Genomic DNA, 26,957 nt, shown 5'->3' on the forward strand with positions numbered 1-26,957 from the left:
CGTCTGGTATGAGATGTTCCCAGGGGTCCACATGTGGCCGAACCGCACTATAGCCCTGGGTTCAAATCAAATGGTTCAAATGGCTCTGAGCACTATGTGGCTTAACATCTGAGGTCAGCAGTTCCCTACAACTTGGAACTACTTAAACCTAACCAACCCAAGGACATCACACACATCCATGCCCGAGGCAGGGTTCGAACCTGCGTCCGTAGCGGTCGCGCGGTTCCAGACTGAAGCGCCTAAGCTGCCGGGGAGGCCGAGCGGTTCTAGGCGCTACAGTCTGGAACCGCGCGACCGCTACGGTCGCAGGTTCCAATCCTGCCTCGGGCATGGATGTGTGTGATGTCCTTAGGTTGGTTAGGTTTAAATAGTTCTAAGTTCTAGGGGACTGATGACCACAGATGTTAAGTCCCATAGTGCTCAGAGCCATTTGAACCTTTTTTGAAGCGACTAGAACCGCTCGACCACTGCGGCTGGCTAACCCTGGGTTCGGTGTGGGGCTGAGGTAGGGTGGGTGGACTGCCGTGGCCTGTTGTGGGGATGCGAATCACTGAGGGCTACGGCGGGACGAAGCCTCTCCGTCGTTTCTAGGCCCCTGGTGTCATACATATCCTGTAGGTTGCGACATAAGTCTTTTCGAATATCCAAATATGACATTAATGGCCCATCTTTTTATTGCATGCTTTACTATTTTATATTGGCAAGAGACTGTAGACCTTAACAGACGACATAAATTTCAGCTTAATACGTCTACTTGTTCCCGAGAAAAAGGTGTTTGAATAGTCGGACAGACAGACAGACAGATAGATAGATAGATGGACATCAAAGTGAACCCATAAGGGATCCGTTTTTACTGATTGAGATACAGAATCCTAAGAAATAAGTAAACACTTTATTGTTTTAAAATTAATCATCGTAACTGTTAATGGTTAATGCCTTCTTGGAAAAGTGCGATTGCCCACGTAACTAGGCGTGTAGCTCTTCGTCCGAAGTAAGTCGATGGCCACAGAAGTCTTTCTCCAGCGCTCCAAAATTGTGAAATCGAATGGAGGAGAATCGGGACTGTATGGAGGATATGTAGGGGCTTCCCAGCTCCACTTCTGCAACATGTGGTCAGACATTATCCTGCAACAGAATGATGCCGTTTCGACTGCGCTGCAAAAGTTTCGCTGGGAAGCTCTTACATTTATCCTCCATACAGTCCCGATCTCTCCACATACGATTTTCATATTTTTGTAGCTCTGAAGAAAGAAATTATTGGCCATTGATTCACTTCGGCTGAAGAAGTGTAGTTCTGGGTACAATCATGGTTCCGTAGGCAACCGCAGTCATCTTTCCTGGAAGGCACTGACCATCTTGATTCATGGTGGGATAAGTGTAGCAGGTCATGGCGATCACTTTTATCCATCGGTCTCGTTTTCATTTGACTGTCCTTTACAGCATCCAGACTCACTCGTTTCTGGAAACTTTGAACATTTTAGTTTTCTTTGTCATCACAGCCAAAAATTAAATTCCACCTTTAGGTGTTGTTGCCTTATCGAGTAGGCGTACAGACTTAAAATACGGATAAAATTCGTTCGATAGTGAGAACTGAAACAGCCGTTTGTCAAATTAAACCCTCCGCGAGAGGTCTAAAAATGTAACTTGTACTACAGTTACGTTCTCAGTCTCAAAGTCGGATGCTTTGAAAGTTTATGGCACAAGACTATTTACACAATACAGTTTAAAGTAGGTACAAAAAGAAAGACTGTATGTATGACTGCCATATTTCTTCAAAAGAGCAACTGTATATTTCTCAGAATGTTCAGATGTGTGTGAAATCTTATGGGACTTAACTACTAAGGCCATCAGTCCCTAAGCTTACACACTACTTAACCTAAATTATCCTAAGGACAAACACACACACACCCATGCCCGAGGGAGGACTCGAACCTCCGCCGTGACCAGCCGCTGTATTTTTCATTATCCGAGGGAAGTAAGAGGATCGTGCAACGACATTCCCTCCTGGTGCTGAGTAGTAAGCTATAATTTGACAGAGAGTAAATAGCACCACACGCACTGTCAGTGCAGTTATTAAGCTCGCCGGTGGCGTGCGTATTACAGCCCAGTAGCGTGCATACAAATGAGAGTAAGCTCATTACTGAAAACTCTGATTTTAATGCAGCTTGGATGTTCTGCTGCGAAGCAGAGCTGACGCTGCCCTCGGCAAACAGTAAACTGGTCAGCATGCATAGGTGGGGTGCCTTGACACACATTATGACAATTAGGTAGCTAACTGTCACACCGTGTGTCAAGGTATCTACATTTGCAGGCTCTACAACTTACGGTTTGCCGAGGGGCAGAAATCAGTTCCTCCTGACGAAAACGAAAGTGGCAATCAAAAGCTCAAAGTTTTTTTCTGAATTAACGCGGTCTGAAACCCGAGAGTGTTTTATACATTACACATTAATTTATTTGTTGTGTCTTGTATTGATGTATGTCCAAACAGACTAGTCTTCCATGACTTTTTATTATACAGTAAACAATAAATAAAATATCGTAAAAAGGCAACTAGCTGTTTGCAATTTATAACACCTGTGATATTTATGTGTGCCAAACTGTCACTATATGGTTATTTAAGTCTTAGATGAAGCTCATCCCATATAGACGCATCACTAATAATAATACATGTTTCAAATGTATAATTCGAAGATGCTTCAGAACGGAATACCAGTAATATTATTTACGAAACGATGAAAGTATTTTCAGAAAAGAATTTTCCATAGTTCTACTAAGTAACATAAAATTGAGATTAGTACCATACAACAGAGCCCACGAAGAGGTTATTTACATCCCTCCAATTTCTTGGCGTAATGTATTGGATGGATCACCGAGAACTTTATCTCCAAACACTTCGCCGGCCGTGGTGGCCGTGCGGTTCTAGGCGCTTCAGTCCGAAACCCCGAGGCTGCTACGGTCGCAGGTTTGAATCCTGCCTCGGGCATGGATGTGTGTGATGTCCTTAGGTTGGTTAGGTTTAAGTAGTTCTAAGTTCTAGGGGACTGATGACCTAAGATGTTAAGTCCCATAGTGCTCAGAGCCATTCTGAAATAAGCTATTATTTATCTGCTGTTTTCACTGAAATAAAGCGTAGCATAGCGCCCACAGTTGCAGTACGCACAAAGACTGTAATAATTACTGGTATATGTTTTTATTTTAGAAAGTCATAGTCTTTAAATAGAACAATGCTCACCGACACTAACTAAACAAAACTAGAGTAAATTAAAATGCCAACAGCGTTTTTTCAGGATTGTAGTACATGCAGTCGACGAGTAATAGCAGTTTCGAACTTCTAAGTGCACCATTAATATGCCGGCTTTTTCAGCATTTAATCAATTGTAAAATTATAAAAATTATAAAAATTTTCTATGAAACTCTTTAAAACATACAGAATTTTTTTCTATATATTGTCTCAATCGCATTTAACATTCCAAAATTGTTTGCAAAGTGACGATCAGTTTCGGTAGCTTAACTATCATCTTCAGATCACATGTAGTATTACAAATGCACTCGCAGTGTACAAGACCGTTGCATCGTCAATAACATACTTATTATTAATCTCCAGGTAAAATGTACTGTGTACAGCCACATTATCTATGACAGCAATTGAAACTAAAATCCCTTACAGCGTCGTATTTTTTTTTTTTTTTTTTTTTTTTACTTTTTGAAGCGTCCGTGCAATTACTTCCGTTACAGTCCATAACTGCAAGCAGGGATCTCACATGTTAGCTGCACTTGAAGTCAATAGTAAAATATAAGCTACATATGCAACATTGTCTATTGGGTAACATGACCAAACAGTAATAATATACGGGCACTGGGTGACACATGACAGCAGTACTGACCGTTGTGTTTACATGCCAATGGCATGTTAACAGCTACAGCATTGCTAAATACTGTCTTTCAGCACTTCTTGAAAAATCACGAAATACGTAACTTATAAGGAAGCGTCAAAGAAATTAGAGGACCGTAAAGAAAACAGTCATACGAACATCATAGCCTCGTAGCTAAGCAGTTAAACGAAGCTGAGAACTGTATTTTGTACGCGTCCACTGCAGATTAGTAGGAACGTATGATGTCAGCATGCTAGCTGTCCAGAGCATAGTGTACAACGTACTGCAGCTTGTCTTTACCAATTTTATTCCAAATCGTTGGAGTGGACGAAGGGCACCTGGGTCTTTTTTCCCAGAGAAATAAGACAGACCAACTACACCGACTTTCTAAAAGCAATACACATTCTAGCGAGTATTATAATGTGGGCACGGGCTGCGATTGTGAACTCTTGGATACATTTTGTTTTCGCGAAAATATCACATAAGTTGCAGCTTCCCTTTCAGTAGTGTTAGAGGTGCAAGGTTTAGGTGATTCAATCTGTACATATTCATCTTGCTACGTTTTAAACAAACATCCTTTGGCAATGCGTTGACTTTGCATGTTGTCATCCTAGTGCACAAGCGTTTATATGGTCCGAGTATTGATGTATGCGTGCGGTGGCTCTACACGGTATATGACTTCAGAATCCACGAAAAATCTATTTTAGCTTAATTTTCCGCGTAACATGATGCATTTCGATGACAGAGACCTATCGCGCAAAACAGCACAGGATTTATAGGATTTACGACGTAAGTAGACCAAAAGAATTTTCTTATTCAGGTATAGACCTAATCATGTCCTAATTCGCCATAGGTCTGTTAAAAATGAAAGAAATAGAAGGTTTTTTCTGTAGGGCACCATGATCAGCACTGTGAAAATGTGTCTCGAAATAAACCTGTTGCACTAAATCGGGAACGCAACCATCTTTTTAAAGTAAGTCTAATGATTAACACTGACTGCTATTCGATTCTATTTTCACTTAGAAGACACATATACCACTCGCATCTTTCTAAAACCTACATTAGTTTCTTGTCATACATTCAGCATCTACTGGGAAACTTTTTTCCCGTAAAGGTGCTCGCTTTCTATCTATAGGTGTCCCATGGCTTCCGTGGCACCCTTGCTCCTGTGAGTGAAACTTACCGTTGGATCCTCCTCAGTGTTTTGTCGTATCTTGCAGTCTCATTGAGAAAGAGGTGACCTGAATAATGGTTGAGTCGTCAGTCTGCTGACTGGTCTGAAGCGGCCCGGCATGAATTCCTCTCCTGAAGCAACACTTTCGCCTCAGACTAGCACTTCCAACGTACGTCCTCAATTAGTTGTTGAATGTATTCCAATCTCTATCCTCTACATTTTTTACCCTCTACAGCTCCCTCTAGCACTGTGGAAGTTGTTCCCTGATGTCTTAAAAGGTGTCCCATTATCATGTCCGAGTTTCATTTCGGCGTTTTCCATATACTCCTTTCCTGGACGATTCTGCAGAGAATCTCCACATTCCTTATCTTATCAGTCTGCGTAGTTTTCAACATCTAACATCACATCTCAAATCTTCGATTCTCTTCTGTTCCCATTTTCCCACTGTCCATTTTCGATACGAAACAATGCTGTGCTCCTATCGTACATTCTGAGAAATTCCTTCCTAAAGTTAAGGCCTATGTTTGATACCAGCAGACTTCTCTTGACCAGGAATGCTCTTTTTGCCAATGCTAGTCTGCTTTTTATGTCTTCCTTGCTCCATAGGTCATAGGTTATTTTGCTGCCTACGCCAACCTCTCTTCCATTACTCTGTCCCCCACACATCGTGGTGTCGCCGTGCCTATAGCTCTGTCTGGATTTCACCTACAGACATCCGTCTATTCGTCAGAGCCAGTCGCATAATCCTACGATCTCCTCGTACTGTAGTCCTTGTGGAAGGATCAGAAACTACTCTTCCTGCTACACTTTTGTTCTGAGTCTGTCTGGTTACCACTCATTATGCAGTCATTGCACTAAAGCCAACTGTCTGTGAGATATGCCAGTACGATGTTCCCACGCCCCTCCTGCCAAAGATTCGACGTTTCTCAGTCTGAAAGATTTGGATAAGCTGCATCTGCGTGTAGTTTGAGTATGCTGTGTTGCGATCTCCACCTGACAGGTTCCAGTAACGTTAGACACACCAAGCAGCCGTCACATCAGTCTCTAGGAATCTCTAGGAGCGCTTTATTTCTGTGCTGAAAATATTGATAAAAAGGTCGCTTTAGGATAAAAATTTAATCATCATACTTCACTGACACCCCTTTGGTAGCATCGCTCCACGTGCTAATGGTGTAACACTTTCCATTTCCGTCAGTGCATATGGATTTCTCACCAATGAACAGAGCCAAAAAAGTCTAGTAAGATTTTCGTTTTGATAAACTGTATACAACTTGAACTACAATCCGGTATGCATTTAACCCATAAAAACCTGAATTTCGCTGAAAATTTTAGATATTCCGACAAAAGGGAGATAATTAATTTAACTAGTTTATAAGAGAGGCCAACTTTACCGAGGATTCTGGAGATTTTTGGGGCAGTCTCGTCTGGACGGATCGGACATGTGCGTAGTGCAACGACCAAATCACGTTTAGTTACAGTGTGGACGCTTTGTAACTATTGAGTTTGGATCTTGAATTTTTCGCGTCCAGTACTGCGAAATACAATATGTTCAGACAGTGTTGTAGGCTGGAACATAGAAATATTTTCACGCGAGTTGAACTTTATAATTTTTTGCAAACAGTTATAAGGACTGGGACTTGCATTTATTGCGTCAGGTACCGCGAAGTTTACAGCTACCCAGTGGTAGGCTGTGGACTTTGTCGTGTTTTCACTTCAGCTGAATATTGAATTTACTTTACGATTATTGCTGCAGTTTTAACTTGCAGTTTTTGAGATTAATTGCCCACGTGGAGTTTTGGTTTTAAAACTTGAGTTCCAAATAATTTTGCGGAAAAGTTCGCAGATTTTACGCGATATGACCGCCAGGTTAATTACGACCTCTCCCTTTCATGATATTTGAGACTGCGTGCGTATCAGCTGATGTAATAGTGTTCTATAAAGTGAATAAACGCCGTTTAGTGTTAAAACTACAAACATTGGAAGTTGAGTTGTAATTTATTCATGGCAATAATTCCTCTACGAATTTTAGCTGTGTGACTAATTCTACGGTAATACGACAGTGTGATTGGTTGGCACCCCTACACATTTACGAAGCCACTTGCGAAGTGCAACCATGCAGTTTAGGCCCTATGAACGTTGATCTATCGAGCTGTATTTCATTTTTAGTTCGTGCGAAAGCACGTGGTGGCTCTGAGCTATTTTATTAGAAACAGCCATCTTTAAATATGGTCCAAATCAGATCACTGAGCAGGGCAAAACCGTCACACGTTTTTTCTGCATTTCTTCGAAACGGTCGTCAGTGGAGCAGCACATTGGAGGAGCCAGTTGCAGTCCATCGGCGATCGAGAGTGAGAGTTGTTATTCTCTTCAGACAGCGACGAAAATAGGCGGCCGAGAGAGCGCGTCCTTGTCCGCCTACGAATAACAAGAGGATACAGAAATGTGCTTATCCCACAGCGACTGCCCTAAAGCCACTGAGAGCAATCATGCGGTCTCCAGTGGTCAGATCGGAAACCAGCTTACTAACGTTCTGCACTTTGTGAGATAAAATTGCTGGAATTGTCAGCTTCCGTTAATAAGGCTGTCAGCATAATAATTAGGTCATAGATCTGGTCCTTGTGTTTGTGTGATACGTAGTTGAATGGACCGCGTTGCAAGAAGGTGGACCGGTGGACAACGCTGATAACCCCATGACTATATTACTAAAGAATAAACTTTCGTATTTGGCAAATTTTTTCGTCTTCTGCTAGCAATATATTATCAGATGTAGGATTAGTATATCACTAAGTTTTATTGTAAATACGATCGTAGCCGAAGAAATTCTTCTCCGCCTCAATATCAGCTGCGACTGGATTATAAGGAGCAGCTTGGTCTCTCCAACGATATGGAAATGGCCGTCCGCCCTCTACAGGAAATAAATGCCAGGCCTGCGGATCGGCAGTACGTATCTCATCATGAAAGCGTTCGTTACGCCCATTCTCGAATACAACAGTTAATTCGATTTTCTGAATCTGGGATTTATTTGGATTGTGTGTTGTTCTGAAAGTCGATTCTCTCTTTGTTTGCCGAAACTGATTTCCGCTCAGGTTATTTCCAGTCGTAACGTTTGCTCTCTTTCGGGTATCGACTTACGCCTCGATTTTGGTTTCCACGCGGTACATGCAGCAGTGTCATACGTAGTCACTGTCAAGCTGCTACACGAAGGTATGAAGAAATATTCTGAAACACAAAAGGCGCTATACCTAACTTAAACTGACTAAGCAGTAGATTAATAACTAACCACAAATTTTTGGTAAAATATGCGGATAAAAATCCTAGGTGGAGATTACTAAAACTCGTTTACTGATTGCAAGTTCAGCTAATTAAAGAACCATCTTCAGCTCTAAAATACAGATAATTGTATAAAAGAGATGAAGAATGCAATAAAACATTTTATATTTAAATTTCACTGTATGATACATCCAACAAAAATTATTACTTAATTACTCAGCCATCAGGCATTACACATAGTCATAATCTGTTGAGCTTAATCGCTCTTATTGTTATGTACTCCCAGAATTTTTTTTTATGGATCGTGGAAGAAACAAAGACATACGAAGTGCATTCGATAAGTGGTATAAAGCTATCATTTTACCCTAAAATGGGTCTTCATGCTTAAGTAATGTACAACGTTAGCCATATATGTCTCTGCTCATTGAGCAACATGTTTTTGAGATGAAGTAATAAGTTGACTATATCGAATCTGCAAGGTAGGCACGGATTGGCCCTGTTTGTTTCTCGCGAGCACCTGAGTATCATATTCACTTCTCCTACATCACAAAGTTTCAAGGAACAGTATGAGAAACAATTTTTATTGAGTACAGGAGAAGAATTTCACGACACTCCCTTTAGGAACAGTCCTGTTCAGAATCAAAATTCACCGAAATTTTAGCTATCTCAATGCAGCTAACCCCCCCCGACCCATTCAAGCTCTTGGATAGGCTCACTCATAACAGAATCTGCTCAGCCATCAACAAACAAGTCCCGATAAAGCTCGCTGGCCTAAAAACCAGGAAGGGGATGTGAAGAATAGATGTTGACAACAGCAGCTCATACCGATAACGACTTTTAGAAGCAGAAGATAAACTTGATGGTCTTTTAAGACCTAACTGCAGCCTCTGATACCTTCTAGCATAAAAGATTTTTGCTTATCAGTGACATTCCATGGCGGAAACTAATTAGTCTAATTGGCAACATGTTGAACAATAGGTACTTCCAGCTTCTCTGAGAGAGCTCTAAAATTAAGATTAGATAAAGTTCCGCGTTCTGGTCCTAGACGGGCCAATCGGGCTCCACCGACCGCAGTGTCATTCTTTGCCAATGGCGTCACTCGATGTGGTATGGAGGGGCGTGTGGTCAGCACACCGTCCACCCGGTCGTTGTCGGATTTCTTGATCTTGGAACCACTGCTAATCGATCGAGTAGCTCCTCATTTGGCCTCACGGGACTGATCCTCCCACCAAGGAGAATCCCTACCACTACCGGAAAACCTAGGTCCTCCACATGGCTGTCAGTCGTACTGACCACTCAGTTACAGACGCGGACTGAAACCTAAAAGCAGACTTCCAAAAATAAATGATGGTATTCTACAAGGTTCTGTTTTGCCCCCACTCCTTTTTAATTTGTATGTATAAGACTTTCCAGAAACAAAGTCTAGCAAATTCATTTACGGTGATGCTAGTTCAGGATCAAAGTTTTAGGCAAGCTGAAGCGTGTTGGACGAATACTTCAAATATAATCCTCAATAGACCGTCGTATGAAGCTCCCACCTGCGGAATAAACAAGCAAATTACAAACCTAACATACGATTTAGAGATTAGACTCTGCTCCCACCTGCGGAATAAACAAGAAAATTACAAACCTAACATCCGATTTAGAGATTAGACTCTGCTCCCACCTGCGGAGTAAACAAGCAAATTACAAACGTAACATCCGATTTAGAGATTAGACTCTGCTCCCACCTGCGAAATAAACAAGCAAATTACAAATCTAACATCCGATTTAGAGATTAGACTCTCCAAGACTGTTAATATCCAAAATACCTAATAACGATGCATTAGATGGGTTGCACGTCAGGAATGTACAGACAAAATTAATAATAAGTGATACTTGCCAGTTAAATCTTTGCAAGGGAGTAGGACGAACTGAGACATTGTGCCGGAAGAGGATAGAAATCAGGTGAGAGAACTCAGACCATTAAGGGTCCCAGGTGTTGATACTGGACAGTGAGGTAAACATGTCACCAGTTAGACGTCAGTTTTACGAGGGCCTGGTGTGGGATATTTATTTGTCTGGCTGCTGTCCTAAGTGACAACAAAAAGGTGCCAGACTATGTGCTCACTGAAGTCCACATTGACAACGTATGCTTGTTTTATTTAGGAATTTTTGTGTTTCACTTGGACTTTTAATTGGCTGGTATTCCAGTCGTTATCACACCTTCTTGGGCGTTGGGGGTGACGATCAGTTTTTTGTGGGGGGGGGGGGGGGGAATTTGTCCGGTGAATTAGCACACTCAATCGCTTTTAAATTCTTACGACTCTCAGATATTCGACCAGTACTGCTAATGCGCTCTGGTAGCACCAGAGAGGGCACGTTTCTGTGAGCGCAGTACCACGGCGAGGCGAGAAGCGGCGTGGAGAACAGTAGTGGGCAGTTTGATGACTGATGACCGGAATAGTAGCGGCAACAAGGTCTTGGAGTCCGCGCAACGCATTGATGGGGGGGGGGGGGGGAGGGAGAGTGGGTTGGTTGGTTGGTTTGGGGAAGGAGACCAGACAGCGTGGTCATCGGTCTCATCGGATTAGGGAAGGATTGGGAAGGAAGTCGGCCGTGCCCTTTCAGAGGAACCATCCCGGCATTTGCCTGGAGTGATTTAGGGAAATCACGGAAAACCTAAATCTGGATGGCCGGACGCGGGATTGAACCGTCGTCCTCCCGAATGCGAGTCCAGTGTCTAACCACTGCGCCACCCCGCTCGGTGGTGGAGAGTGGGAGAGGCGTAGTTGACAATGGAGAAGTCATCGGTGCGGCACGGGGGATATGTACGGATTACCAGCTGAGTATGTTTGTGTATCGGAGTGGATAGCCCTGGGAGTTGCCAGTGACAGTGAGGTTCTGTCTAGATGGAGACAGACAGGTTTGGTGGAGTGAAGAAGTTGTAATTGACCAGCGCAAGCGAACAGTTTTATTAAGTTGGAGTGCGGGAGCAGCCGCCTGCAGACGAAGTGGGAAGCATGGTGTAGCAGCAAGGCAGCTTGGTGGGTTTACGGTCGAGGCTAACTGTGGTTTGCTGTCAACACAGTGGACCATTCCAGCTGGAGCAGCGGACTGTGTTTGGCTTCGGGTGTCCAAGAAACACGGCACAGTGGGGAGCGTGCAAGTGCTTGCTGTATGGTGTTCCCTGCTGTCGCAGTTAGAAGAGTGTGTGTTTGTAGTGACTTTTGATATATTGGCACAGAAAAGCTTGAATCAGTGTTTTTAATGATTAAATTGGCTTTCAACAATAGAAAACGTACTGGTACGTATTTTCATGGGCTTAATGTGGTGTCACCGCCAGACACCACACTTGCTAGGTGGTAGCCTTTAAATCGGCCGCGGTCCATTAGTATACGCCGGACCCGCGTGTCGCCACTATCAGTAATTGCAGACCGAGCGCCACCACACGGCAGGTCTAGAGAGACGTACTGGCACTCGCCCCAGTTGTACAGCCGACGTTCATAGCAATGGTTCACTGACAAATACGCTCTCATTTGCCGAGACGATAGTTAGCATAGCCTTCAGCTCCATTTGCTACGACCTAGCAAGGCGCCGTATTCAATCGATAATTAATATTGTGAAGCATGTATCATCAAGAGCGATGTTCTACAAATGTGGATTAAAGTTAAGTATTACAGCAACTGCGTCCATTTTCTAATTTCTCATTTCCTTTTAACTGTTCCGGACCTCACGCCAATCTGCGTGACCTTAACGCGTGCCTTTGGGCTTCCTCTCGTTGTGACTTGGCTTTCTTGCTAAGTCACAACACTTACATTTCTCATGTGACGCCATGCAGGCGTCATTTATGACGGTACGTAAATAACGACAGCACAACGCCCAGTCCCCGAGCGTATAAAACCTTCCACCCGGCCGGGAATCGGATCCGGGCCTCTGCCGCACTGACCCCGCAGGTGCCGAGGCGGACGTAACTGAATTTTGTTAAGGACAAGTTTTGTATGTTTCTGCTGTTGTTTAACATTGCCTTTCTAGCTACAGGGTGTACGTATGGTTACTTCTTACTGTTGATTGCATTCATTGTGTTGTCTGTTCAGTTTTAACTTGGTTGGATGCATTTTATGATTAGGTACTGGACGAAGATCCTCTTTTGCGTATCCTTGTGATCTGTTTCTGTGTGCGTTGTTATTTCAGTACCGGTATATTAATTCGTGCCCACTTTACCTGAAGCTTTGTTGACATTGCGCTCTATTATCTTAGGTTAGTTCAAAATGGTTCAAATGGCTCTAAGCACTATAGGACTGAACATCTGAGGTCACCAGTCCCATAGACTTAGAATTACTTAAACCTAACTAACCTAAGGACATCACACACATGCATGCCCAATGCAGGATTCGAACCTGCGACCGTAGCAGCAGCGCGGTTCCGGACTGAAGCGCGTAGAACCGCTCGGCCACAGCGGCCGGCATCTTAGGTAAGTATTTTGTCATTTTGGTATATTTACCCACGACCCCTTTTGTTAAAATGATCAATGCAGTGGAACAAATATTTTATTGCGTGTTACACTATTTCATTAATACAGTAGTGTCGTTTGGCCAACTGAGCGCTGTTTTCTTGTTCATTTCTTCTGGTGTATGCGCCCTGATTTATTATACTGTTTGATAAATTTGATAGACACCCATACAAACCCCAGTCAGTTTCCACTTCCAATGTTCCCCGCACCACAGTGTAATATTTCCTGAAACTAACTAACTGCTTATGTTACTGAGTTATCTTGGCCCTCCACAAGTTCGGCTAATGATAATGTGATCGGCAGATGCTACAGATGTGGTTTTGGAGGATATGGGGAGGTGACCATGAGAAAAAGATTGAATAATCAACGAAAGGATAACGTTCTACGAGTCGAGGCGTGCAATGTCAGAAGTTTGAATGTGGTAATGCAAAGGCTCAATCTAGATATCGTATAAATCAGTGAAGTTAAATGGAAAGAAGACAAGGATTCCTGGTCAGATGAAAATGGTTCAATGGGTGTAGGACTCGTTATTAATTGGAAGTTAGGGCACAGATTGTATTATAGTGAACATTCAGTGATAAGGTTGTTCTAGTTAGAATCGAAAGCAAACAACACCAAAACGATAGTTCCGATGCACATGCCGACGTCGCTAGCTGAAGATGAGGAGATAGAGAAAGTATATGAGGATACTAAAAGCGTAATACAGTACGTAAAGGGAGATAAAAATCTAATAGTCATGGTGGACTGGAATGCAATTGTAGGGGAAGACGTAGAAGAAAAGGTTACCGGACAATAAGGGCTTGGGACAAAGAATGAAAGAGAGGAGAAGGCTAATTGAGTTGTGTAATAAATTTCAGCTAGTAATAACGAACACTCTATTCAAGAATCACAAGAGGAGGAGGTATACTTGGAAAAGCCCGAGTGATACGGGAAGATTTCAATTAGATTACATCATGATCAAACAGAGATTCCGAAATCAGATACTGGACTGTAAGGCGTACCAGGGTACAGACATACACTTGGATCACAATGTAGTAGTGATGAAGAGTAGACTAAAATTCAAGAGATCAGTCAGGAAGAATCAATTTGCAAAGAAGTGTGCCACAGAAGTACTACAGGATGACGAGACACACTTGAAGTTCTCTAAGGCTATAGATACAGCAGTAAGGAATAGCTCAGTACGCAATACAGTTGAAGAGGAATGGACATAACTAAAAAGGGCAATCGCAGAAGCTGGGAAGAATATCATAGGTACAAAGAAGTTAGCTACGAAGACACCATGGGTAACAGAAGAATTACTTCAGTTGATCGATGAAGATAGGAAGTACAAAAATGTTCAGGGAAATTCAGGAATACAGAAATACAAGTCGCCGAGGAAGGAAATAAATAAGAAGTGCAGGGAAGCTAAGACGAAATGGCTGCATGAAAAATGTGAAGAAATCGAAAAAGGAATGATTGTGAGAAGGATTGACCCAGCATACAGGAAAGTGAAATCAACTTTCGGTGAAACAAAAAGCAAGGGTGGTAACATCATGAGTGCAACGGGAATTCCACTGTTAAATGCAGAAGAGAGAGCGGATAAGTGGAAAGAGTATGTAACGCCATAGCTCTAATGCTCTACTAATTTATTTTGCCTTTTGTCTTATTTAATGTTACATCGTTGAGCTTCTGTAAATGTGTTTGATTGAATAGATAACACAAAATTGTATACTCCTTTCTTTGTACATACTTTGATGTCATGATTTGATTCTATGCAAAGTAGTGTATCTGTCATTTAAATTCTTTGTCCCAATTGGAGGGAGACAAAAAACTTACTGTACATACTTGGATTTTGTTTAAATAATTTTGTGTAGAACTACCAATATATGCAAATGTTCTGTTTTATTGAAAATGTTTGTTTGCTGTTATGTAAACTGCTGACCTTCACTTAGGGTTCTTAGTTATATATAAAAGGTGTTGTGGTTCCCCTCGCGAACGGAACTGTGTAGCGCGCGCAAATTGTGGTTGGCCTAGGTAGGAAAGGTGGAACAAGAGTCAGTCGGGGACGAGCTACCAAACTGTGCACTGCCATGTAAAAGTTGTATATTGTGCTGGTTCCGAGAGAGGCTTTTTCTGCCACTTTCCAATGCTTCGGATGGATGGATAAATAGCTGGAACGATTCTGGAATTGGTATCCATCTTCGCCACCAAGAAGCGACAGAGTCCAGCAATTCTGCCTGCAAATCCACCTACCAACATGCAGGTGCCACCACATTGCGCAGTCATTATAACGGAACACTATAATAATGTACAGTGAAGGATCAGCTTATTGGATGTGTTAGCGTGCTCAAATATAAGGTAATTTATAACTGAATTTATGTACCTACCTTGATTTTTTCCTTATCACAACACCTCTCAGGTTCCTCTCCATTTGAACTATGATCACCGAGTGTCCTAGTTTGTGGAAAAAATGAAAGCCTCAAAGCCAAACAGTTTGTTGTTTGATCCTTGGTAAGAAGGGAATATTCAGATTTTCTGTGGATTCAGTGAAATTGTGGGAGGTAGTAAATGTAGTTTTGTGAAGTTTCAGAGACACCTATTTAATCATTTACTTGAAAGTAGAAGACTGTGGTAATAAAGCCAATTTGCTGTTTCTTTTACAAATTACAAGTTCTTAAAACTGAGGCTTATAAAGTTTGTTAATGATCATAGTGTTGCCTGTAGTAAACTTTAAAAGGTGAGTCAGTTTCTTGTAAATTTGTCAATATCGTGTCTCACTGCAGCAAAAGTCGTGAATTGCAGTTGTGGAAAGTTGTATTTGCTTGCTAAGCACTTGTTTCTTTCGGGTATTGAAAGTGCATATTAATAGTATAACAGGATCCACAGTATGTCTATTGTACTAATGCTAGATAACAAATAGGAAGACCACTATTTATGAGAACAATAATTTGTTTATTCAAAAGACAGTGAGAAGTAACCTGCTAGTGAATTCCAATTAGCTTTCATTTTTAAATATTAAAGTAAATAACTGAGAGAGGCTTAACCTGTGACTAGTTCATAATTTTGCAGTGAACTACATTTATAATTTTATGTCAACTAGGAAAGTGTTTGAAAAATAATACTTAACCTACGTCCAATTTATGATTCTGAAGTGAATATTAATAGTAACGTTATAAAGACCATTCAGTTTGAATAAGTTCTGAAATAATATTGTGTTCTGTTATCTGTTATATTTATGCAAATAGTCTGTCCTGCTCTGTCAGCTTCCAATCTTAACCGTGAACATAGGCAGGTGTCACAGTTCATTGCACTCGTGTGTGGTAAAATATAGGTTGTGTTTGTCCGTTAAAGTTACTAATAACTGTTTTCTTAAACAAGAATGTTAATCATTCTCTTGCCTAATTAGGCTGGCGACCGTTTTCTTTATTCTTTAAACAGTGTAGAGAGGCAAAAATATTGATTGTCACTGTTCGAATATTTACGTAATTCTATTTCATTTTCCGATAAGCCACCTCCGTTAGGTACAACACGGTCAACATAACAAAATTCCTCTCAGAGGGTAACACTGCTCTGTTTCGTTGTACCCTAATTGCTTTAATAAAATAGTTTTATTTCACAACCTGCTTCCAGCTTTAGGATTGTGGTACAGCATAGCAGGCGGTAGTGTTATAAGTGCACTGAAGGCCTCTACGAGAGGGAAGATTTGTGAGATGTGATAGAAGAAGAAACAGGAGTCGATTTAGAAGATATAAGCGATCCAGTATTAGAATCAGAATTTAAGACAGTTTTGGAAGCTCAAATAAGGCAGAAGGGATAGATAACATTCCATAAGTATGTCTAAAATCATTGGGAGAAGTGGCAACAAGACGACTATTCACGTTGGTGGGTAGAATGTATATCTGGGAACATACCGTCTGACTTTCGGAAAAATGTCATCCACACAATTCCGAAGACTCCAAGAGCTGACAATATCGCACAATACATGAGCTGTTAGCTCATGCATTCAAGTTGCTGACAAGAACATTATACAGAAGAATGGAAAAGAAAATTGAGGATGTGCTAGATGACGATCAGTTTGGCTTTTGAAAAGGTAAAGGCACCGAGGAGGCAGTTCTGACGTTGCAGTTGATAATGGAAGCAAGAGTAAAGAAAAATCAAGACACTAGGGTTTGTCGACCTGGAAAAATCGTTCGACAGTGTGAAACGGTTCAAGATGTTCGAAATTCTTAGCAATCAGGAGTCAGCCACAGGGAGAGACGGGTAATATACAATATGTACAAGAGCCAAGAAGGAATAATAAGAGTGGACGACCAAGAACGAAGTGCTCGAGTTAAAAAGGTGTAAGACAGGGATGTAGTCTTTCGCCCCTAATATTGAATCGGTACATCGAAGAAACAATAATGGAAATAAAAGAAAGCTTCAGGAGTGGAATTAAGTTTCAAGGTGAAAGAATATCAGTGATACTGTTCGCTGATGACATTGAGTGAAAGTGAAGAAGAACTACATGATATGCTGAAGGGAATGAACAATCTAATAAGTACAGAATGCAGATTGAGAGTAAATCGAAGAAAGACGAAAGTAATGAGAAGTAGTAGAAACGAGAACAGTGAGGAACTTAACATCAAGGAGATGAAGTTAATCAATGACGAACGGAGCAAGGAGGACATCAAAAGCAGACGAGCACTGAAAATGTACGTTTGGCGCAGCACTGTGTGGCAGTGAAGCATGAACTGCGGGAAAACAGAAGAGAATCGAAGCATTTGAGATGTTTTGCTACAGGGGAATGTTGAAAATTAGTGGACTGACAAGGTAAGAAAGGAGGAAGTTCTGCGCAGAATCAGAGAGGACAGGAATATGTGGAAAAAAACTGACAACGGGGAAGGGACAGCATGATAGGACATCTGTTAAGACATCAGAGAATGACTTCCATGGTACTAGAGGGAGCTGTAGAGGGCAAGAACAGTGAAAGAAGACAGGGATTAGAACACATACAACAAATAATTGAGGACGTAGGCTGCATGTGCTACTCTGAGATGAAGGGCTTGGCACAGGAGAGAGTCACATCAAATGGGACAGAAGACTGATGATTTCCCCCCCCCTCCCACCCATCCTCCAAAAAAGGGAGAATCCAGCATTATAGTCTGCCAATATTTAGAGGACTCGTAAACGTATCTGACTTTTGAAAGCATATCCTCACGGACAGTCAGCTTGACTCCTTAGGTATACATTTTACGGCCTACAATAAAAAGCAAAGGAATGGAAAAAAATTGAAGATCTGGTACATGAAGATCAGATTGGCTTTAGGAAGGACAAAAGCACATGAGGAGCTGATAATGAAAGCCAGCCTTGAGAAAAATTGAGACACTTTAATTGGATTTGTTAACCTGGAACAAGCGTTCGATGACATAAAGTGGTGGAAGACGTTTAAATCTTCAGAAAATTGGTATACACTGTTGGGGGGAACGGCGATAACAGTTTGTAAAAGGAGCAAGAGCGACCAACAAGAACAGAAGTGCAGACGAGAAGTTTTCGCATTAAAAGTATAGAACTCAACATTTCGTTTGCTCCTTTCCCATTCTCTTAGAATTTCACTAATTCTAAAGTTTCTTCTCTTCAGTCAATAATACGCTATCTGTTTTTCAAAAAAATGATGTAAATTTGCTAAAGATAAGTAGAAGAGCGTCTGTAGGGAACGGTGGTAAATGTTCCTGCGCACCTCACCCAGTATTCTGTTTTGCACACTTATAAAAATCATCATCGGTTGAAGCCAATGTACACTCCTGGAAATGGAAAAAAGAACACATTGACACCGGTGTGTCAGACCCACCATACTTGCTCCGGACACTGCGAGAGGGCTGTACAAGCAATGATCACACGCACGGCACAGCGGACACACCAGGAACCGCGGTGTTGGCCGTCGAATGGCGCTAGCTGCGCAGCATTTGTGCACCGCCGCCGTCAGTGTCAGCCAGTTTGCCGTGGCATACGGAGCTCCATCGCAGTCTTTAACACTGGTAGCATGCCGTGACAGCGTGGACGTGAACCGTATGTGCAGTTGACGGACTTTGAGCGAGGGCGTATAGTGGGCATGCGGGAGGCCGGGTGGACGTATCGCCGAATTGCTCAACACGTGGGGCGTGAGGTCTCCACAGTACATCGATGTTGTCGCCAGTGGTCGGCGGAAAGTGCACGTGCCCGTCGACCTGGGACCGGACCGCAGCGACGCACGGATGCACGCCAAGACCGTAGGATCCTACGCAGTGCCGTAGGGGACCACACCGCCACTTCCCAGCAAATTAGGGACACTGTTGCTCCTGGGGTATCGGCGAGGACCATTCGCAACCGTCTCCATGAAGCTGGGCTACGGTCCCGCACACCGTTAGGCCGTCTTCCGCTCACGCCCCAACATCGTGCAGCCCGCCTCCAGTGGTGTCGCGACAGGCGCGAATGGAGGGACGAATGGAGACGTGTCGTCTTCAGCGATGAGAGTCGCTTCTGCCTTGGTGCCAATGATGGTCGTATGCGTGTTTGGCGCCGTGCAGGTGAGCGCCACAATCAGGACTGCATACGAGCGAGATACACAGGGCCAACACCCGGCATCATGGTGTGGGGAGTGATCTCCTACACTGGCCGTACACCACTGGTGATCGTCGAGGGGACACTGAATAGTGCACGGTACATCCAAACCGTCATCGAACCCATCGTTCCACCATTCCTAGACCGGCAAGGGAACTTGCTGTTCCAACAGGACAATGCACGTCCGCATGTATCCCGTGCCACCCAACGTGCTCTAGAAGGTGTAAGTCAACTACCCTGGCCAGCAAGATCTCCGGATCTGTCCCCCATTGAGCATGTTTGGGACTGGATGAAGCGTCGTCTCACGCGGTCTGCACGTCCAGCACGAACGCTGGTCCAACTGAGGCGCCAGGTGGAAATGGCATGGCAAGCCGTTCCACAGGACTACATCCAGCATCTCTACGATCGTCTCCATGGGAGAATAGCAGCCTGCATTGCTGCGAAAGGTGGATATACACTGTACTAGTGCCGACATTGTGCATGCTCTGTTGCCTGTGTCTATGTGCCTGTGGTTCTGTCAGTGTGATCATGTGATGTATCTGACCCCAGGAATGTGTCAATAAAGTTTCCCCTTCCTGGGACAATGAATTCACGGTGTTCTTATTTCAATTTCCAGGAGTGTAATTTCTGTCCCCAGATACTGTACGCATATATTTTAACCCAATAAAGCATTTTGGTATAGTTCCGTTAAGGTGAGAGCTAGATCTGATCCTCTCCTCCAGTATTTATGATTTCGCTCGCTATAATTCCTACATCTCTGCCTGCAACAACCGTGAGTGTGCCAAGAAGTTCCAGTGAGCATCGAAGCATATGCTTGTACAACGAATTAGAGCAATGCAAAGATTCCGAAATTTCGATATTCTTACAAAACGTTCGTTCTTTGCCGTGCACCTGATTTTCTGCAGTGAACTTTTTCGTTAGCATTTAGTGCGCAAGTTTTCAGTTGCTCAGACACTGGTCTCGTACATTTTTCCAATACAGGGTGGTTGATTGATCGTGACCGGCCCAAAATCTCTCGAAATAAGCGTCAAACGAAAAAACTGCAAAGAACGTGACTTGTCTAACTTGAAGGGGGAAACCAGATGGCGCTATGGTTGGCCCTCTAGATGGCGCTGCCATAGGTCAGACGGATATCAACTGCGTTTTTTTTAAAATAGGAACACCCATTTTTTATTACATATTCGTGTAGTACGTAAAGAAATATGAATGTTGTATTTGGACCACTTTTTTCGCTTTGTGATAAATGGCGCTGTAATAGTCACAAACGTATAAGCACGTGGTATCACGCAACATTCCGCCAGTGCGGACGATATTTGCTTCGTGATACATTGCACGTGTTAAAATGGACCGTTTACCAATTGTGGAAAAGGTTTGATGCTTATTTCGTGAGATATTTGGCCCGGTCACTATCAATGGACCATCCTGTAGATATCAAAATTTTCCGTTAGCATTTAGTGCGAATGTGTACCAGACTCTCAGACACTGGTCACGTACATTTCTTCACTAGACATTAACTGTTTCCTTAGATTAATTACATCGTTTACATAGACTATGATTACCAAGATACCATTTATTGCAGAATGTGTGTGGATTGGATGCCCACAAGTTGACCCTTGAGGACATCCTGGGCGGATATTAGAAAAGGATCACTGTGAACGTAAAGAGCGTTCTGCTCTGACAAGCCGTAGAATTTCCACCTCTATCCCGCCCATCCCATCCCAACCCTATTCTCGCCGCCGTTTCATAGACGTTCCTAATCGTTGCCGCCAGTGTGACGCTAACAGGGAGATGCAACGGTCGTTTTACCGCTGTTTGTACATTTTAAAATGTATGACAAAATTAACGATCCTGTCAAGTGTGAGGTTTGTAGTGTGATACGAAATATGAATGCAAAGAAAGTCCCCCCTGTAGAAATCTACAGGCCGATAACGAAATTTTATGGAAAAGTGATGAATGAAGCTTTAGTTCGAAAATGGTACATCATGTTTAATGGCGAACGAGAAGCATCTATGTCGAAGAACGACTGCGCTGATCTTAAGTAGTGACTGAAGGTGTCAAATCAAGAACTGAGTTAAAAATGCAACAGCATAGCCTTTTCACTATTGATGGGAGGTGCTTGTGCTTTCTTGAGATTTCACGATCATTTCTTGATCAAATTGTGAGTGAGGATTTGGAATACAAGAAAATTTTCCAAATCCATTCCTTGACATTTGACAGATGCGCGCGTGCGTGAGTGCACACACACACACACACACACACACACACACACACACACACACACACACACAACGTATAGGACCGGCACGATATTGATGATGAAGAGGTTTTGAACAATATTGCTACTCGTGACGGGAACAGAAACTCTACATGAGCGCTAGTTCTGCAAGGTTCACAGGAGACTTCTGTGAAGTTTGGATGGTAGGAGACGAGGTACTGGCCGAATTAAAGCTGTGACGACGGATCCTTGGGTAGCTAAGTCAGGAGAGCATTTGCTCGCGAAAGGCAAAGGTCCCGCGTTCGAGTCTCGGCCCGGAAACAATTTTTATCTACCAGGAAGTCAACGTACACTCCGCTGGAGAGTGAAAATTTCATTCTGCGAAAAGATTATGACCGCCGTGTTTTGGGATTGAAAGTGCATCCTCCTACACAGGGAGTGGCCTACTGTCAGACCCTTGCGCGACTTCGCCGCACCGTACAAAATAAACGACGTGCTGTCCAGCGGTATGGTGCTCCTTCAGGATAACACTCGCCCGCATTCTACTGCGTTGACGAAGGATTTTCTTCGGCAATTTGAGTGGGATGTTCTTGGAAACACCACAAATTCGGCCCCGGGTATTTACCATTTTTTCCTAAATTGGAAAAATTTTTTGGGCGGAGAGCACAATGGAAATGACAAGGAACTGAAAGAGAATGTTAGTGACTGATTCAGCAACCTGGCGAGAACTGAGTATGCAGCAGACCTAGGAAACGTAATGGACCGCTACGTCAAATGTTTAAGTTTGAACGGCGACTACGTAGTAAAATAGATAAGATATCAAACTACGTTGTAAAATAAGTTTCTTTTATTATGTTGAATGAAACTGTGTAGAGAAACAATCTACGAGGATCATTCAATAATTAAAGAGACAAATTGGTCTGGCGGAGAAAAGTGTTAATTTTACAGAACAAAACTTTTTCTAACTTTTCAACTTAATCCCCTTTAACATTCAAGCATTTGTTCCAACGGGCTGCAAGGTTTTTTATTCCGCCTGTAAAGAACTCTTTATCTTGATGTTTGAACCAATTTCCCGCAAACTTTTTCACGTCCTCGTTGTCCTGGAACCTCTTCCCACGTAATACCTTCTTCGGCGCACCATATAAATGGAAGTCACTAGGTGCTAAATCTGGACTGTAAGGGAAGGGGGGATGAGGCAGTACCTCCCAGCCCACTTTGTCGATGCTTTCACCGTTTAGTTGAGCAATATGAGGACGTGCGTTGTCTTGCTGGAGAATCACACCTCTCCTCTGAGATCCATGGTGTCTCTCTCTCATGGCTGGATTCACCTTGTTTAGAAGCAAATTCTGGTAGTATTGTCTATTCATTGTACGCTGATCTTCGAGATAATCACAAAAAACTGGACCTTCAGAATCTCAAAACACCGCCAACATGACTTTTCCAACTGATGTCTGGGTTTTGAATTTTTTCTTGACAGGTTAGTTGGTGTGCTTCCACTCCATGCTTTGTCTTTTCCAAGTTTCATCACAAGTTAAAATTTTGTTGAGGAAGTGCTTACCTTCTCTGTCATAACGTTCCTTTAGCTCTGTGCACACTGTCAACCTTGTTTCCTTGTGTAGCCGCGTCAACTCCTTTGGGATCCATCTTGTACATGTTTTGCGATGCTTCAGCTTGTTACAGATAATGTTATGAACTGTACCAGTACTAACTTGAAATTTATCAGTTATAATTTCCACAGTCACTGAGTCGCGACCAATTTTGAACTGCTCTACCCACTTGTAAACATTTTGACTATTCACACAACCTTCACCATAAACTTTAGACATTCTACAGCATATTTTCGCTAGTTTCTCGCATTCAGCAAGTAAAAAACGAATAACAGGACGTTGTTCAACTAATGTGGTCGTTTCTAGCGGACTCGCCATCTTGAAATGTATTTTTGAGGTTGTAAACAAAGCAGTGTTGATACATCAACTGATCAGGGTTCATCCCAGTGATGCCATAAAAGTACGAAACTTGCCCTACTAACAGTTTTTTCCCCAGACCTATTTGTCTCTTTAATTATTGAATGACCCTCGTACGTTTGATGTTAGTGATAACTACCTCAGCTGCATTTGTGGAAGTCAGCCACGGGGCACAGAATGATGAAGATAATCGTTGTTTGCTTTCAGAATGACTTGTATGTGAGTGACGGTTTTTGTATGTCGGCTTACTATGTTGCCTTGTTGGCGCACGCTCGCTCTTATGACGCTGCCGCAGATTCCCCCACCATTCCCCCTCCCCCCCCCCCCTCTCTCTCTCTCTCTCTCTCTCTCTCTCTCTCTCTCTCTCTCTCTCACACACACACACACACACACACACACACACACAGAGAGACAGAGAGACAGAGAGAGAGAGAGAGAGAGAGAGAGAGAGAGAGAGAGAGAGAGACGTTTGTGAGCTCGCGTGTAGTTGGAAGCAGTGTAATTGCTGCGCCAGCATACGCTGAAGCACGCTAGTTGCGCAAATAAACTTGAGCAGGGGGATGCAGTTAGGCACTGTAAATGGGAGCATGTCAGCCCAGAACCGGCCGAGCGCTGTCCCAGAGCTTGGTTAGCTGGCGCGTCCCAACGGGCGGGCGTCGCTCGCTGCTTTGACCGGCCGCCCGTGGCCGCTACCGACCTTCCTCTCTTTGTGCTCTCGGCTTCCGTTCTTTGCTCTCCACCACTTTCATCTCGTTCCCTGGCGGTTCTGTTCGCATCCCGTACAGAAAAAAAAGAAAAAAAATGTTGCACGACATGAGTAATGAAATCACAACAGCCCTCGGCTTCCCATTACAACAGCGCGAAGCACTTTTACGAGGAATGCAACAGATTTTCATCAACTGACTCACATTTCACGTCTACAATGACAGCTGAGTGACCGGCCCTGTCGACTGTCACGAGGAACACCTGGGATCGACTGCTGGTACAGCCAGGGATTTTTCATCGGTGGGAGGACTGGAACAAGGTGTACTCATCTTCGTGTGACCAGCTGAGCAGCACCGACTTCTGTGGACGAAAACTGACCACGGCTGAGACAGCGATGTGCTGACCACATGTCCCTCCATACCTCATCCAATGATGTCATTGGCAGAGGATTACACGGTAGTCGGTTGGAACTCGGTGGACAGAGTTTACTTTTCAACCAGCATTCCATGTGCCTCATCTTTGTCATCGTACATTTAGGTTTGCCTCTCGACCTGTTCCAGTTGCATTACTCACACTGTCACTTGTGTGATCTGCCTGCGTTTATTTTCTCATTGCCACGTGAATTATATGAAGAAACTTGGTTTGGAATTTGTTTCACATTAATTCCTTCTTTGGTTTAATTATTTGGGATGCCATCTTAGTGACTAAGTCATTTGACAACCCGTTTCTGCTGTCTGAATTTCAGCTCATAAGTTTCGTGAATGATGTTTGTTTTATTGCCCTATAGCAGTGTTGAAATTACCATAGTTGGGCAAATTTAAATTGTCTTCCATAGAATGTTATGTATTTTAATGATTTTACTGAAGTTTCTGATATGATGTGAAACATATTTAGCATTTCATAGCGTATGAGACAGCAAATATACTAAATGTGAAACTTATTCAAGTTCTTTTTATTTAAATAAATTCTGACGTCCTAGTTGTTTTCATTGGAGGCGACAACTTTGGATTTTTCTACTGAGATGTTCATTTATAATTGACACGTTTTATATGCGTATTTAGATCATTATAGATTGTCCTTTGTTTCTTGTAGGTTATTTAATCGTCAGCAAAGATATTATCTACTGATGCTAATATACTAAACGTCAGTCGTTCTTAAACTCTCTTTTTTCCATTCCGTTCATAATGAACTACATATATAAAAAGGAAGGAGGGAGACAACTTCCTTGGCTTATACCCCATTTGAGTTAATTTTTTTCAGTCTCTGTCTGTTTCAGATTTTGTGGTATTATACATTAGCTTCACAGCTTCTATAGCTTCAGTCTCAATTTTTTCACATAAAATATATAAAATATATCAAAACTTTTAGAAACTTTGTCTCTTTCTAAATTAGATTATCTGTTTCTCTGTTATTTGTTTTAGAATAAAAACATGGTTTTTGTGTTCTGTCCTCCTGTCCTCCAAGCCTCCCTCTAAAACTCAAAAAAACTGTTTGAGTAAAAAGTATTATATAAAAAATGTTGTGTAGTATTTCATCATACACTTCTATTTTTCTGTAAGCAGTATTTAGGAAGCTTATTCTCAGTAGTTCAGACTTTTGTGTCTTTCCTTTTGTATTACTTATGCTTTTGTTACGTCATATGCAGTATGATAGGTTCCTAGCGGTTTGCTGATTGATTGCTTCAGCTATGTGATCGTGCCTGTTCGTAATCTCAATACACATAGGAGAATCTTATGACAATATTACAAATGGCAATAATCTTACTATTTGTCACATAACGAAAAGAACTCCAGGCATTTTCGTAGGAATGAGATGAAGCTACAAGCATCTGTTCGGAGAATGCGTGTTTGCTTTTCCGGGTGTGAGATGGAAAAAAAAATCGTGTGACTGACGTTAAGAGAAGGACGTGTTGGATTTCGCAAACGTATCTCAGTGGAGCTTCCTACAATTTTACAAGTAGGGCCAGACATCAATGTCTGCGGCGGTTTGCCGGCGAATCTGCAGCCGAAATGCGATCGTAAAGGACCGGGGTCGCCGCCGTAAGTTCCGGCTCGTTGTAAACCGCCTCGCTACGACGCAGGAACTGCTGTAGGAAGGCAGTGCTGGTCCATCACGACCAGTTTCCAGCGGACAATGTAGTCTCGTGGACGTCTTTTAGAGAATTGCATGGAAGGAGTCCTTTCGCTCTTATCAACACAATTTCGCAATTCAGTGGTGAAAAAACACTAACTGTCGACTTGGACGTATCGCTATGATTAGCTGTGTTGTTTTCACCAGACGTGAAGAAACTATTTGAGAGGACTGTATGCAATGTGTTTTGCAATAGGAGGTATTTTGTGACATTTTTGGTGTCTTGGAGAAAGGAAAACTCGTTCTTTCACCGGAATAACACGTATATTGGCTTTAGAAAGATACACTGCGGCTTTAAAGAGCTACACCGACCTAATTTATTGTCAGATACTGCGCGTTATTTTAGCGAGGCTCGTACCTACAGTGTCTTTTTCTTTTAGAAGATGACAATTCAACTTCATATTGTCTAAAACAATGAACCGTGGCTACTTAGTTTGAATAACAGGTTAAGATGGCCGTCTCTGATGTGGATGTTCCTGTGTATGCGAGTCATCCTCATTGTTTTATGTCAATTAATTGTGTGCCAACAGCACTTAATGGTATGTTAACGTAACAGGTTAATCTAATTGCGTTTCTGTTT

At 42.6% G+C, this 26,957-nt stretch overlaps 1 protein-coding gene across 1 annotated transcript in view; it reads left to right on the forward strand.

The window, feature by feature from the left end:
• LOC124549284 overlaps positions 1–26,957 on the forward strand; it is a 476,650-nt gene that overhangs the window by 321,657 nt on the left and 128,036 nt on the right. The window lies entirely within an intron of this gene.

The sequence above is a fragment of the Schistocerca americana genome, chromosome 1 (assembly GCF_021461395.2).
Source record: "Schistocerca americana isolate TAMUIC-IGC-003095 chromosome 1, iqSchAmer2.1, whole genome shotgun sequence".
Classification (NCBI taxonomy): domain Eukaryota; kingdom Metazoa; phylum Arthropoda; class Insecta; order Orthoptera; family Acrididae; genus Schistocerca; species Schistocerca americana.